Source organism: Cryptomeria japonica, chromosome 4 (assembly GCF_030272615.1).
Source record: "Cryptomeria japonica chromosome 4, Sugi_1.0, whole genome shotgun sequence".
In the NCBI taxonomy this organism is placed as follows: domain Eukaryota; kingdom Viridiplantae; phylum Streptophyta; class Pinopsida; order Cupressales; family Cupressaceae; genus Cryptomeria; species Cryptomeria japonica.
This window is the reverse complement of record NC_081408.1, coordinates 749,600,059-749,615,058: the sequence shown is the minus strand read 5'-3', so window position 1 is coordinate 749,615,058 and position 15,000 is coordinate 749,600,059.

Genomic DNA, 15,000 nt, shown 5'->3' with positions numbered 1-15,000 from the left:
AGTTGTGAATGGATACTTTTTTTTGTTGTTTTTTTACAACAGCAGATTGTAATATGACCTTTTAAAGGGCTTTGTATTTTCATAATCAAACAAGATTATTTATTAGGACATAGCATGTGGATTCAAATCTGATGGAAGAACTCCCTTCAAAAATTCCAGCTTGAATTTGTAATAAACAAATTCATATAGAATTTTGGAGAAATGGTATTTTGTAGCAGTTTTTACAATCCTTCAGCAACTTTTTCAGATTTTATGGAGATAAAAATCATGCTTGTGTTTTGATTTGATTCACTTCATATGAACTTTATTCTTGCATATTTGTTGGAATATGAAAACATTAAATCTTCATCCTTTATTTTGACATCATATAAGGTTGGAAACATGGAGTATATGGAGTATTCGCTTTTGTGATTAATGATTATGATGAGAGGCATTCCTATATAGTCTCAACACATTGATAAAAGAAAAAAAATATTAATTTTTTATGAGTATGGAATTTGAAAGGTCAGTCATTTCATATGTCATAGCTATGTATGTGTTTTTCTATTATGTTTTCTTTACAAATTCCATGATTGCTTGCAGATTGGAGAAATTGAGAGAGTAAATTGCTGAATTAGATGTTTTGAAGTTTTATTTCTACAACTTATTTATCAATTTAGATGATTTCAAAGAGCTGTGGGATGCATAAAAAATGCTACAAATGCTTTTCCAAGGCTGTGACATTGTATTTAATTAGTTATTGTATTGTTTTTATTTCAGCTGCAACAAAAGAAAATCTGTGTTCAAAAAATAGAGCATCCCACCTTTAAATATAGAGCAGTCTGCTGTTAATGAATTTCATTCATTTTTCGATTTCTTATTTTCAGAATTATGTGTGAATTTGCTAAAAGCAAACAACTTACATCTTGTTTCCTTTGTCTGTTGAACAAATATCTGCATTGGACACCATAGTAGGAAATCAAATGCACCAATCACTGTAGTGATTAGGGCAAACCATCAAATGATAAGATGGGAATGTTGAATGAAGTTGATCAGAATTTTCTCAAGGAAGAATACAATTCCTCAAAATAATTCCCAAGAGTTTTATTTTGAATCTATACATAGACAGTTCTCCTATTTTTGTTGAAATTTTTAATTTTTTTTCTATTTATTTAAATGATCTATTCACTAATTTCTATGGATCTATTAATATTTAATATTGGGTGAGCCTTGGAAACTAATGTTCAGATGCAAAATTTTACCCAATTTTCATATATTTTTTTGTTGTGCAAATTCATTAAAATGTTGATATTATTTATTTATTTATTTATTGTTTGGTCTTGGTCTAATTGTTCAGTGAACAATTTCACATTCTTATAAAAACTCAATTCTTCTTATTAGTCTCTTTTGCTATTTTGTTTTGGTTATTGGGATTTAGCTATTTTGCCAAGAAGACAGATTGCAGTTCATATAACTTTACTAGGATCTAAAATCATTCTCAAACTGTAAAAAGTATGGTAGTAAATAGAGACAAGTTTTGTTCCTTTTAGTGTACATGAATATAGAAAGGGAGGCAATGCATAGATCTTATTATCATTCAAGTAGATAAAAATGGAGTTGAAATTTTAGAACGTGAAATTTGATTGTTTTGTTTTGATTTGTTGTAACATTACTACAAGATATAAGCGTCATTTTTGGCATCTTCCATAAGCTCCATTAAACCCCAAATAAATGCATTGAGAGAATACATGCCTTATAAGCATCATTTTTAGCATCATCCATAAGCTCCATTAAACCCCAAATAAATTTTTCCTATCTTGAGCTTTGTATAACAACATGCATCTGAGAGAAAATACATGCCTTTTTTGTATATTGAATTTAGAGCATAATGATCAAATCATGAATGTATTAATGATCAAATCATGAATGTATTAATCTATATTCCAAAAGGAATTTTTGTTGTTGTGTAAAATTTCCAATCTGAATTAAAAAGATTGAAAGTTTCAATATGTCTCAATTGTTGAAGTACTACTTCTTTCTAAAAATTAATATACATAGTCATTTCACTTTAATATTTTAGATCTAATGTCTTTTAATGTCTTCTATGTTGTTTAGCAATGTTGGTGTAAATAATTATTCATCCTGGATATTATTACACCTTACTTAAGCTTACTTAGGAAATGCATTTCATAGTAGTTTAGGTATGAGACACTTGGGTGTTTGTGCCACATTGGGATAGTGTGTGTAGGAGAATTTCCACCTTTCATGGTGTTGAGCTTGTTGTTACACTCCACATTCAGTGGGTGATCCACCTCATGTGGACTATTATATTGTTTCTCCTACCTACCCACACCTATTTCCTACCTACCCTTGTTTCTTATTGAGCCACATGTCATGTTTGTGTGCTCACATATTCATATAGCCTTGCCTATATAAGTGGGCTTATATTCATTGTATGTAATGCTTAATGATCCAGTTGATCAGTATTTTCATCTTGATAGAATATAGTTTATTTCTATCATATATTTTGTCTCTCTTATTTGTGCTTTCCATTGCCTCTTGATCTTGGCAAAATCTCACATGGTATCAGAGTGGGTCCATGTCTCACATGAGCTACTGAAAAAGGCAATCCAAGGTCTAGTGGAGATGAATGTAGAACAATATCCAAAGACTCATATGTCTCCTCATAAGATAAAGAGACCTCTTTCAAGTGTTGTACAAAAGTATCCACAATCATGTCAACCTCTAAAGATTGATCATATAGAGAATGCACAAGAGGGTCAGAGTTATCCCTTGCAACAATCAAAGAAGGATCATCTTCATCAAAGAGAAGATGAATGTCATGAATGGTGTCTCCCAAATCTGAAATGTAGGAGTCCACAAACAGACCTGCAATGTCTGTCAAGTAGGCATCCCAATCAACTGAAGCTGGAAGACATGAAATATCCTGCTGCACTGAATCATAAGAAGGCAAAACTATCGCACTAGCTGCATCATCAGGTGCAATAGGTGGTGTGATATCAATAGAAGGAGATGATATGCAAGGCTCAAGAATGGGATCACATGTGAGAATCCCCAAGTTCAAATGCCCAAAGTTCTCCTCAAAATCAGAATCATCAACATAGGAAGAATCAAACTCATCAATAGGACCAAAATCTAAAAAAGAGTACAACCGAGATGCATGATCAACCACCCCAGTAGCAATGATAGCTCCACTCTCCAAGTATCTAATGATAACTGAATCAGGTGTGAACTCCACAGTTTTCCTAGTTGCCCCATGTGTGATTTGATAGATGGAAAGAAGATTATTTGTCAAGTGGGGTACACACAACACATCATTGAAGGAGTTATCCCCAATGGCAATGGATCCTTTCCCAATCACATCCATGTATGTATGATTGCCCGTCAAAATCTGCAACATGTGGCAAGGCTCAAATGTAGAAAATATAGATTGCGAAGATGCCATATGATGAGAAGCCCCTGAATCTAGAAGCCATCTCCCTAAATCATGACTTGTAGTAGCACAAAGAGCTTGTCCCTTTCCTTTATCTGTCCCAAAAGAGTGATCCTTTCCTTTATCCTTGGAAGAAGAAGCTGATGTAGACATTCTAGAAGGTAGGTTGATTCTATTCTTCTCAAGAAGATTCTTCAACTCATCAATATCCTTCTTATAACAATGATGTTCATCATGTCTTGACTTCTTGCAATATCCACAAAACAAATTGTCCTTATATGATTTCCTCTTAGGTGATAATAGTGAATCACCTTGTTGTGGAGAGGAAGATTGTGCTCCATCTTGTTGTGGTTTAGACTTAGGTTTCTTTTGATTCTTTCCTTTTCCTTGATTGCTTTGATTCCCTTTATTAGCTACCAAACCTTGTGACTTTGAAGATTTGAGAATCCCCATCGTGGTCAACTTAGATTGCTCAAGTATCAACATCTCTGTGAATTAATCAAATGAGGGAGAAGTGTATGAGGAACCTTGAGCTAACCTATGGGTGTGAAAGCTAGATACAAAGGTTGCATACTCTAAAGGAAGCTTGTCCAACAAGTTATAAACCAATTGAGCATCATTTTTGTCAATTCCACAATCCTTTAGCTTTGCTCTTAGCTCAGTTGCTTTTGTGACATAATCTTGGATTGTATCAAAATCCTTAGGATCCAAAGTTGTGAGTTCACTATCAAGCTTGTAGCCCTTAATCTCATCAACTTGACCATACAATTTCTTTAAAATATCCCAAGCCTCTTTAATTATTGTACACTTATTAATGTGAAAAATGAGGTCATCTGATACATACTTTCTAAGTGTTCCAAGTGCCATAGCATTCTTAGTAAGCCATTCAATTTGAGCATTAGGATCAACCTTATGATCAGGTGGTGTTGTAAAAGTTTCATTTACATAATGAATAAGTCCTTTTTCCATTATTTTACTCCATGCCTTAACTTTCCATGATGCATAATTATGAGGAGTTAAAAATGGAAATTTAGGAGAACCCATAGCACCAAAATGAAAAAACACAAGATAGAGAGAGGCACAATCATACAAGACACCCCCCCAAAATACTCAATCAAGAAATCCCCCCAAAATGGTGATTTTGGCACTTCATACTTAGTGCGTATACAATGGGCCACTTGAAAAACAAGGCAAAGTGGACTTTTGATTTCAATTTACAACTTCTCAAAATGAGATCTAAGAGACTTCAATAAATACTGCTAGTGATCTAAACTGAGATCCAAGCAAAAATGCAAGTACCAAATATGCCAAAATGGCCAAATACTGAAAGTACAATTTTTACTTAAAATCATTGCAAATAGATGGCAGATTATGAAAGTAGATGAAAAAATATCCACTTTCAAAAAAAATGGCACTTGAAAAGGAGTCCATATGAGCCCAAACGAACCCTCCAAAGTTGTAAAAATCGGGATTTCATGATTTTCGAAACACCTATATCCGAAAATCAGAAAAATCCTACCCCATTGTACATATCACGAAATTCTACCCCAAAACAAAAAAAATTGCTCGAAAAAACGAGTCTGGATGAGTGAGATATTGCTATTTGAAAATTGCCTACAAAATTATAATTTCTGGAAAATTTCCGCCACAGCGTCAAACTTCAAATGCCTCTAGATTTGGTCTTCGAAGTCCGATTTGGATGAAACAAAAAGTAAAACTGACTTTCTTGGTCCTCCTCAATCCAATGGTAACCTCAGATTTGACCCATCAAGCTTCAATAATAACCTGCAATAGAAAACTCCAAACTACAAACCCCAAATAACATCAAATTTCTCTCAATTAGCAAACCAATGACATTCTAATAGCTCTGATACCATGTGAGACATGGACCAACTTGGATACCATGTGAGATTTTGCCAAGATCAAGAGGCAATGGAAAGCACAAATAAGAGAGACAAAATATATGATAGAAATAAACTTTATTCTTTCAAGATGAAAATACTGATCAACTGGATCATTAAGCATTACATACAATGAATATAAGCCCGCTTATATAGGCAAGGCTATATGGATATGTGAGCACACAAACATGACATGTGGCTCAATAAGAAACAAGGGTAGGTAGGAAATAGGTGTGGGTAGGTAGGAGAAACAATATAATAGTCCACATGAGGTGGATCACCCACTGAATGTGGAGTGTAACAACAAGCTCAACACCATGAAAGGTGGAAATTCTCCTACACACACTATCCCAATGTGGCACAAACACCCAAGTGTCTCATACCTAAACTACTATGAAATGCATTTCCTAAGTAAACTTAAGTAAGGTGTAATAATATCCAAGATGAATAATTATTTACACCAAGAAGCAAAAATATAGAAAGGTTCTATTTATATCTAGATTTTAGTTTTAAATTTATTCTAAAAGATTGACTATTCATTTAAAAAATAGAAATTTTGTATTCATACCTAGATTTTAGTTTTAAATTTATTCTACAATTGATTGTTTATTTATTTATAAATTTTAAAAAAATAGTTTAATTTTATAATTTAAATTTATTTGGTATATTTAGAAATATCAAAAAGATTTTTTTTGCTTTTGTTTCTATATTTCAATCATAAAAATATAAAGTTTCTAAATTCAAAAAATCAAAATTACATGTACAAAGAATAAAATGGTGTATAATTTTAATTTTCAATTTAAAAAAATAGAAAAAACTATGTTTCTAAAGTTTAATCATAAAAATATAATGTTTCTAAATTCAAAAAATCAAAGTTACATGCATTCATAAATATTTCAAAAATATGATATAGATGTGATTTTTCTATTTATATCTCATTTATCTCTTAGTTGAGTTTGAATATTTTATTATATATTAATAAAAATTTCACTTTTTCTAGAAACTCTAAACCTAATATTATCATTGAAACAAAAAGTTAATAAGATTTTAAATTTATATTAATAATATTATTTTAATTAAAATAAAGTTTAAGCTATTTTAAAATGTATTTATTTTATTAGAACAAACTTTAAAGCTATTTATTTCATAAATTGAAAAAAGGAGAAAAAATTAACCCTACTTACAACTTGAACCCTAATCTAACCATAATTGAACTTTAACCCTATTTGAACCCTAAAACTAATTATAACCCTAATTAAACCCTAATTGAATTGTAATACTAAATCTATTCATAATGGAACCTAAGCCATAATGCTCCCACTAATTTTAATGGAGCCTCAACCTTTACCTTGAGCATTATCCTTCAATATTTACCCTAATTATACCCTAACATTAACATTGAACCTAATCTTACCAAATTAAAACCTAACCCTAAACTTAAGTATAACCCTAGAGAATTAAACACTACCTATAACTTCAACCCTCATCTAATTATTGAGTCATAAGCCCAAACTAAACCTTAACACTAATTGAAACCTAATTATAAACTAACCTTAAATTTTACTATAACTCTACAATTAATTTCTAATTACAACTTGAACCCTAAAATAACCACAATTGAATCCTATCCCTCAACTTAAACCCAACCCTAATTGAACTATTTAATCCTAATTAAACTATAATTCTAAGCTATTCTAAACCCTAATCTACTCTATACCTTGATCCTAATTGAACTCTGATCCTAACCCTAACTATAATTAAATTGTTACCATAATCAAATCTTAATTGTAATTGAACCCTAAATCTAATTAACTATAACCTTAACCCTTAACCCTAATCCCTCTAATTGAATGTCAACCATAACCTAACCATAAACTTAACTCTATCCATATAATTAAACCCTAATCCTAACAATAACCCTAATCCTATGTTAATCCTAATAGTAACCGTTAAAACATACCATAACCATGATATAATAAATAACCCTAACTCTACCCCTAAATTAAATTATATCTCTAATTATAACACTAATCATAAATCCTAACCCTAACTCTAACCTTGAATCTATCTCCAAGATAAAACCTAACCCTAAAGTTAAGTCTAACCCTATCCATTAATCTAAACCTAACTATGATATAAACCTTAACCATAATCCTAAATCGTAACTCTAACCATAATCCTAAAGTCTAATCCTAACTAAACCCCAAAATCTAACCCTAATCCTAACACTATACCCTAACCCTAACCATGACCCTACCCCTAACCTGAGCCACTATCCTAACCACAATCCTAACCCTAAGGCTAACCATAATCCTTACCCCAACCCTAACACCAACCATAATCCTAACTATAACCCTAAACACTAATAATAATCCTAACCTTAACCCCAATCCTAATGCTAGCCTAAACATAATCCTAAACCCTAACCCTAACAATAAACCTTAGCTCTAAATCTAAAACCTCACCCTAACCATAACCCTAAATCTAATCTGAAACCTTAATCTTAACCCTAAACTTGATCATAATCCAAACACTAAATCTAACCCTAACTGTAATTGTTAACTTAACCTAACCATGATGTTAACCCTTACCATAATCGTAACCCCAAACCTAACCATAATCCAAACCCTAAACCTAACCCTAACACTAATTATTAACTTGACCTTAACAATGATGTTAACTTGAGACTAACAATATCCCTAAGTATGATAGAAACCCTAACCCTAACCCTAACCATATTCCTAACTCTGACCATGAATTCTAACCCTAACCATATTCCTAACCCTAACCCTAAACCTATCCCTAATATTAACCTTAACCCTAACACTAACCCTTAACCCTGGAGATGATGTAAACCCTAATATTAATCTTAACACTAACTCTTAACCATTATCTAAATCCCAATCCTAACCCTAACCTTATCCCTTACATTAACCCTAACCCTATACCTAACCCTTACCCTAACTCTAGCCATAACCCTAACCCAAACCCTAACCATTACCATATCCCAAAACCTATCCCTCATCCTAAGAGTAAATCCTAATCCTAACCCTAAACCTTAACTCTAACCCTATCCTTAATCATAAACCCTAACCATAATCCTTGAACCCTAACCCTAAGCCTAAACCTAACTCTAACCATGGTGTTAATTATGACCCTAACTTGAATCATAACCCTAATCCTAACCTTAACCCTAACCCTAGACATAATCTAACTAATAACCCTAGCCCTATTTGACTTTAGGGTGTCAAATTGATTAAAAATAAGCGCCTCGAGAAGGATATCTCTCTGCATATTTTATATAGATTAAATTAAAATTTAAGGTGTATATGCTAGTTAATAAACATTTATATTCATAAAACCCACTATGCATGATAACGATACGGATGCTCAGTATTACCATATTACATTATATTTTTTGGATTTCGTTTACGCAGGATAACACGTGGAATATTATTTATAACATTAAATACAATGAACTGGGCTCAATTTTGACTGTTACACTGAAATTTCTTATTTGAAAATTGTCACCCACGGGAAACTTCTGTGCCATTCCAAACATTAAATGAGGTGAAAGAATTTTGTGTAAATGCAAACCTGTCTTGGTAACTGTGAGCTGACCCTTAAAAATAAAATAATAAGCAAGCATTACTTAAAAAAATAAAATAATAAGCAAGCATTACCATAATAATAGCAATTTGTACCTTTTCAAAGTAATTAATAAAGTAAAATTTCTGTGTTTTTAAGAAAAATTAAATATTATACCTACTATTTTCAATAGAAATCAATAAGAACAAAGAAAATCATATTTTATAATCATTCAAAATAAATATTATATATGAATTATAAAAACTTTGTTCAATAAATTTAATTCTTTAAAATGATTAACTAAACTAATTGAAAAAATAAATTAACAGGAACTAATAAGACATCAACATTATTAATTAGCAATCACAATGACCACGAATTCTGCCAATGGCTTACGGTTAAGGCAAACTAGGGATCAAATGCATTTGCACATTTATAGGATTAAAACTGATGTTACATGTTACTTCCAGGTAATCTAGCAAAGGGTAGGTATATGAATAGTTTTTACTTTTTCCCTCCAAAAACTTTAGAAAAGGTGTTTTGGTAATATTTTATTTTAGCTTTTCATTGTTCACATAAGATGTCATAAAATATCGTTCGATTGTATGAGATGCCTATTATCTTCCACGACGGTGATGCACATGACAAGTTGTGTCTGAAAAAGACACACATTATGATAGAAACCAAACCATCAAATTTCATTTCAGAGAGTCGCGAGAAAAATAAAATTTCATTTCAGTGAGTCGTTAGAAAAATAAATGATGCATATGACAAGTTGTGTTCGAAAAAGACATGCACCACGATAGAAACAAAACCATCAAATTTCATTTCAGAGTCATGAGAAATAAATGATGCACATGATAAGTTGTGTCTGAAAAAGACACGCACTACGATAGAAACAAAACCATCAAATTCCATTTTAGAGAATCGCAAGAAAAATAAATGATACACATGACAAGTTGTGTCTGAAAAAGACACGCACTAGATAGAAACACAACCATCAAATTTAGAAACACAACCATCAAATTTCATTTCAGAGAGTGACGAAGAAAAATAATTATTCGAGGCATATGTATGAATTGACTCATGACAACTTGAAAACAACATCCAATAAAAAGTAGAGTGAAAGTCCTTCAATAATGGATTATAGCGTGAGACAACTTTACCATTGAAACCCCTTCGGTAATGGATTACAACGTGGCACAGTCAAATAGGCTGCAAAAAAACATAGTCAAGAACTCAAATGTCGGTGTCGCTTTCATTTTCAGTTGTCACTTGTCTGTAGCTTGCATTTTCCACGAACTTGGACTATTACATATCACGAGCCATTGTGTAGAGCTTTTTTCTATTAAATCATTGTACTCAGCATCACAGAAAATGAAGAGGTTAGAAAATGCCAAAATGGACAACAACTATAGAACCAAGACTGGACGGACAAAGAAGACAGGCATTTTCCATGAAGTAGGAGTATTATCATGAACCATTGTGGACGTTCTTATCAAATTATTGTACTTAGCATATATGCCCCACAGCCATGGAAAATGCATGGAATGGCAGCTTAAAAACTATTATTGAACTATCATGGACATTCACAACTAGTCTATTTTGTTTAAAGCCTTTTCCTATCAAATTACTGTACATAGCATAAATGTCCCACAACCATGGAAAATGCATGGAATGGCAACTTAAAAACTATAATGAGATATTGTGGACATTCACATAACAGTCTATTCTATTTAAATCTTTCTCCTATCAAATTATTGTACATAGCATGCATGGAATAGCAGGTCAGAAAAGGCCAGAAAAGGCCAAAATGGTACACCAAGAAAAGTGGACGGACAAAATGATTGGAAAGTGCCTTTAACATATGTACCTGCATGTCATTAAGTTTGCCCTATTGTATTCTCAATGTATTACTTCTAGGATGAATATTCAAGATCATTTTAAAGGATTAACCTTATGTATTAAGAGTTGACGGTAAACATAAAAATGTAGCACCTGGTTAAAATGTAATCTAATGGTAGATGGATATATCTTTACATTTCTAGTCATTAATAAACAAGTTAAATAAGAATGAAGAAATAAAATCCATTTAAGATTATAAGAATATTGCCATCCAAAGAAAAGTCACCATAGATTTAATAGCTCAAAAAATTCAAGCAAATAATGATATAAACATTAGTGTTTCAATTTTTTGGTGACCCTAATTTTTGACTAATTGAGTGATCATACCCTCTCTTACTCTCCATTTTGGTTGTTTGATCTCTAACCTTTGTGCTTTATATTAATAAAACTTTTGTTTTTTGAAAAAAAATTAAAATAGAGAAGAAAAGGATAAAGAAAGGTTAAAAAGTTGTCTTATATGAAAATTGGTATAAAGATTTATGTGTATATGTGGCAACATGATATGGGTTTGAGTATGAGCATGCAATATAAGTTCCATGTGATGTGGTAGTATGATAGTGTTCTATGTTATTGTAGGCAATGTGATCAACATTCTATGCAATACACTTATTTGATCATTTTTCATTCAATTTGATAGTTTGATACATTTCCAAATAATGTGAACATGTAATGAGATCAACCACCAATTAATGTGAAATAGATGTAATGATGATTCTTTATTTAGTGCAAATTCATGATGGGTCTTTGTCTTGTGCATGTCACTATTTAAAATATCAACCATGAAAAAGCATTAGTAACCATATGTTCCTCCCCTCAATCAGTGGCATAAGTAGTATGAAATGAATTGGAGAATAGATAAAATGAGACATGATATGATAAAAAGAAGTTTTCCAAAGTATATGTAAGCATCTAAGCTCACATATAACATTTAAATATGTACTATCATATAACAAGCATGTAAGAGCATAAGTTGGTGATAAGATGTATCAAAATATAATGTTCCCCCTCATATAGGAAAAACATGAAGGAAGCAGGTCCTAAAGGTTAGATAAGGATCATGGAAGTATATTAAAAATATAATTGAATGAAGAGATAAATATATAAACATATTGTAGACACTTAAAAATGTCTTATTGATCATGTACTAATTATTCGTCTAACTAATTAAATAATTCTTTAATTCTTTAATTAAGTTAATTAATCTTATTCTTCTAATTTCATATTTCCTCATAATCTTACTAATTATTCTATTTCTTATTCTTTCATCATTTAATCATTTTTAACTATTTTCTAATGTTAATTAAATATTTGTTATTTAATCAATTCTGATTAATTCCATAATTTAAATAATCTTTATTATTTAAATTACTTCTATTTTCAATTTCTATCTCTAATCAACTAAATCATTAACCCTTTTCTAAATATTAATTAAATATTTATTATTTAATTAATTATGATTTAATCCTTTAATTTAAATGATCTTTATTATTTAATTAAAGTCCATTTCTGAATAGTTAAATAGTTTCTTTAAATTATTTAATTAGCTAAATAATTTCTTCCAATTCTTCTGATTTCATTTTTTTCCATAATTTCTTCTAAATTCTAACACATGTGCATGATTTCAAAAATCAAAATTGAAAATCAAAGTCAAGTTCTAAATATATTCAAATACTAAATTGATTTAAAATTAATTCAATTATTTGAATAAATTTCATGCAAAGATTAAATTGAAAATCTAAGTCTAAGTGCAAGCACATGCTAAATTAATTAATTCAATCAATTAATTAATTAAATCATTTTTCTCTCCAATCTCTATTTCCATCTTCTAGTTAACTATTTCATCTTCTTTATTTCCTCCAATCATTATTTTTCTTCCTTCAGTTAGCTTTTTCTCAATCAGTTGACTCAGTTTATCTATTCAATATATTATGATTCACCTCCAAATCAACAGTTCAACTATCAATCAGCATGACAGCTCACCTGAGTTCCACCTCTTGATTCTTTTGTTCTACCTTTCAATCAATTTCCTCTCCAAAAATCTATAAATTAAGCATTCAATCTTCGTTTTCAATAATCACGAACTTTGAATCTTTGTGCCATTTGCAAGTTGCCAGGGTAATATCTGAGAGCCATCATACCACGAAGAGAAGAAGAGCAATGGAAGCTATATGCGATCTTGGAATAGGGAGTTTCATTGAATAATTTTAATTCCTATTTGTTTGTTATTGCATCATTTCATTGTATGTTTGTTGAATTCTGATTAGGATAGGGATTCATGATTTTCCCTTTCATTCCTAGTTTGTTTTACATTTAGATGAATTTCAACATGTGACATTTTGGTGAACCCGATGTGAACAACAACTAATTAACCTTCTCTATTTTTTTGTGTGATTTCTGCAGGTTGTATGGATTTTCTTAATTTTTTTGTAGGTTTTGCATGGATTTCAAGAACAGATTTCTCATCATGCAATCGGGCTTACATCATCACACAATTGCATAGACAGGGCTACACAATCGACCTGACAGGGTTACGGATTTGTGTGGAACCCATCACACAATCACCCTTACATTGTCACGCAATCGACCTTTTAGCGTTACACAATCACCCTGTACTTATTAGGCATTCACAAGGAAAATTAGTGTTTTACGGTTTCCATCCTCATGACCTTTCTGTCTTCTGATTTGTTTAATTCTATCTAAAATTAAGTAAATCTAGAAATGGATTATTGCATGATTTTTTTTTATAACAGTTTATGAAACCTAAGGTACAATTTAAGATTTTAGGAGCCAGAAGGACTAAGGAACAAAGGAGACAGGCCAGATGCTATCAAAGGATTCTCAAAGCAGAAAAATAAATACAAGATTGGGAGGACCAACTAGCTATTGACAGATATAACAGCTTAGTGCTCTCATATACAGTTAAATATGATTTAATTAACATTGAATGGATCATGAGAGATCTAGCTAGGGCCTCACAATCTGTTTTGCAGGTTTCTAATCAAACTTAAATTTCTTTTTTATTTTTTTTGCTCTCCCTGTGTGTTACACAATCGCCCTGTTATTATCACGCATTCAACCTATTAGGGTCATGCAATCAACCTGTCAGTATTATGCATTTGACCTAACAAAATTACACAATCGCTTATCCAAGGTCACGCAATCGTGTAGGTATCATTACGCATTCGCCTCTGTCAATTTTTGATTCTCTGTTTTCTGTCGATTTGAGTTTACTGCTAATCATATGTTTGTAGCTTGTGGCGAATTTACAGAACATATCGGATTAGTATTAGATCATTTGCACTCATAATCTAACAATTTATTTTTTGGTGCTTAAAATCAACAATGAGTTAAAATGGACATGCATGCATAATCTCACACTTCATTTTTTGGTGCTTAAAATTAACAATGAGTTAAAATGGACATGCATGCATAATCTCACACTTCATTTTTTGGTGCTTAAAATTAACAATGAATTAAAATGGACATGCATGCATAATCTCACACTTCATTTTTTGGTGCTTAAAATCAACAATGAGTTAAAATTGACATGCATGTATAACACTTTGATTTGGGTTTAAAATCAAATAAATGGTTAAAATTGACATGCATGCCTTCACATTTCAATTTGGTGTTTAAAATGGACATGCACATGCGTATTCAACACCTCACTTTGGGCTTAAAATGAACGTGAATCAAGCTATATTAGATTAAACCACATTTGTTTTTCTTAAGGGAAAGAATCTTTTATCGTGTCTAGAGTGGACCCACTATTGCATTAACTAACTTTCCACCCGCCTTTGGGGTCTTGGGAGAAAGGAAAGAGGTGACAACGATGCTCAATTTTATTTTATTCCACGTAGAGAGGGGTATCTTTGACTAGGGATTTCATCACCCCATAGAGGTACTTCGAATTGGGATGCGTTGGGGATATCATCTCTCCTAGCGTACTCTCGAGTGGGTTTTTTGAGCCGCTATATAAATATACTGCTCAAGCGGCTAGAGTATTGAGTGAATTCAATGTATGTGGGGGCCTTCCCTGCACTGGTAAGCTCAACTAAAGTCTTAAGTGGCTTGCTCTAAGAATCTGTCGTTGGATCGAGACCCCTCAAAATTTTACAATACGAACCAACTTAGTGGCCCAAAACCCTACATTCAGTGATTCCGGGAGTGTGG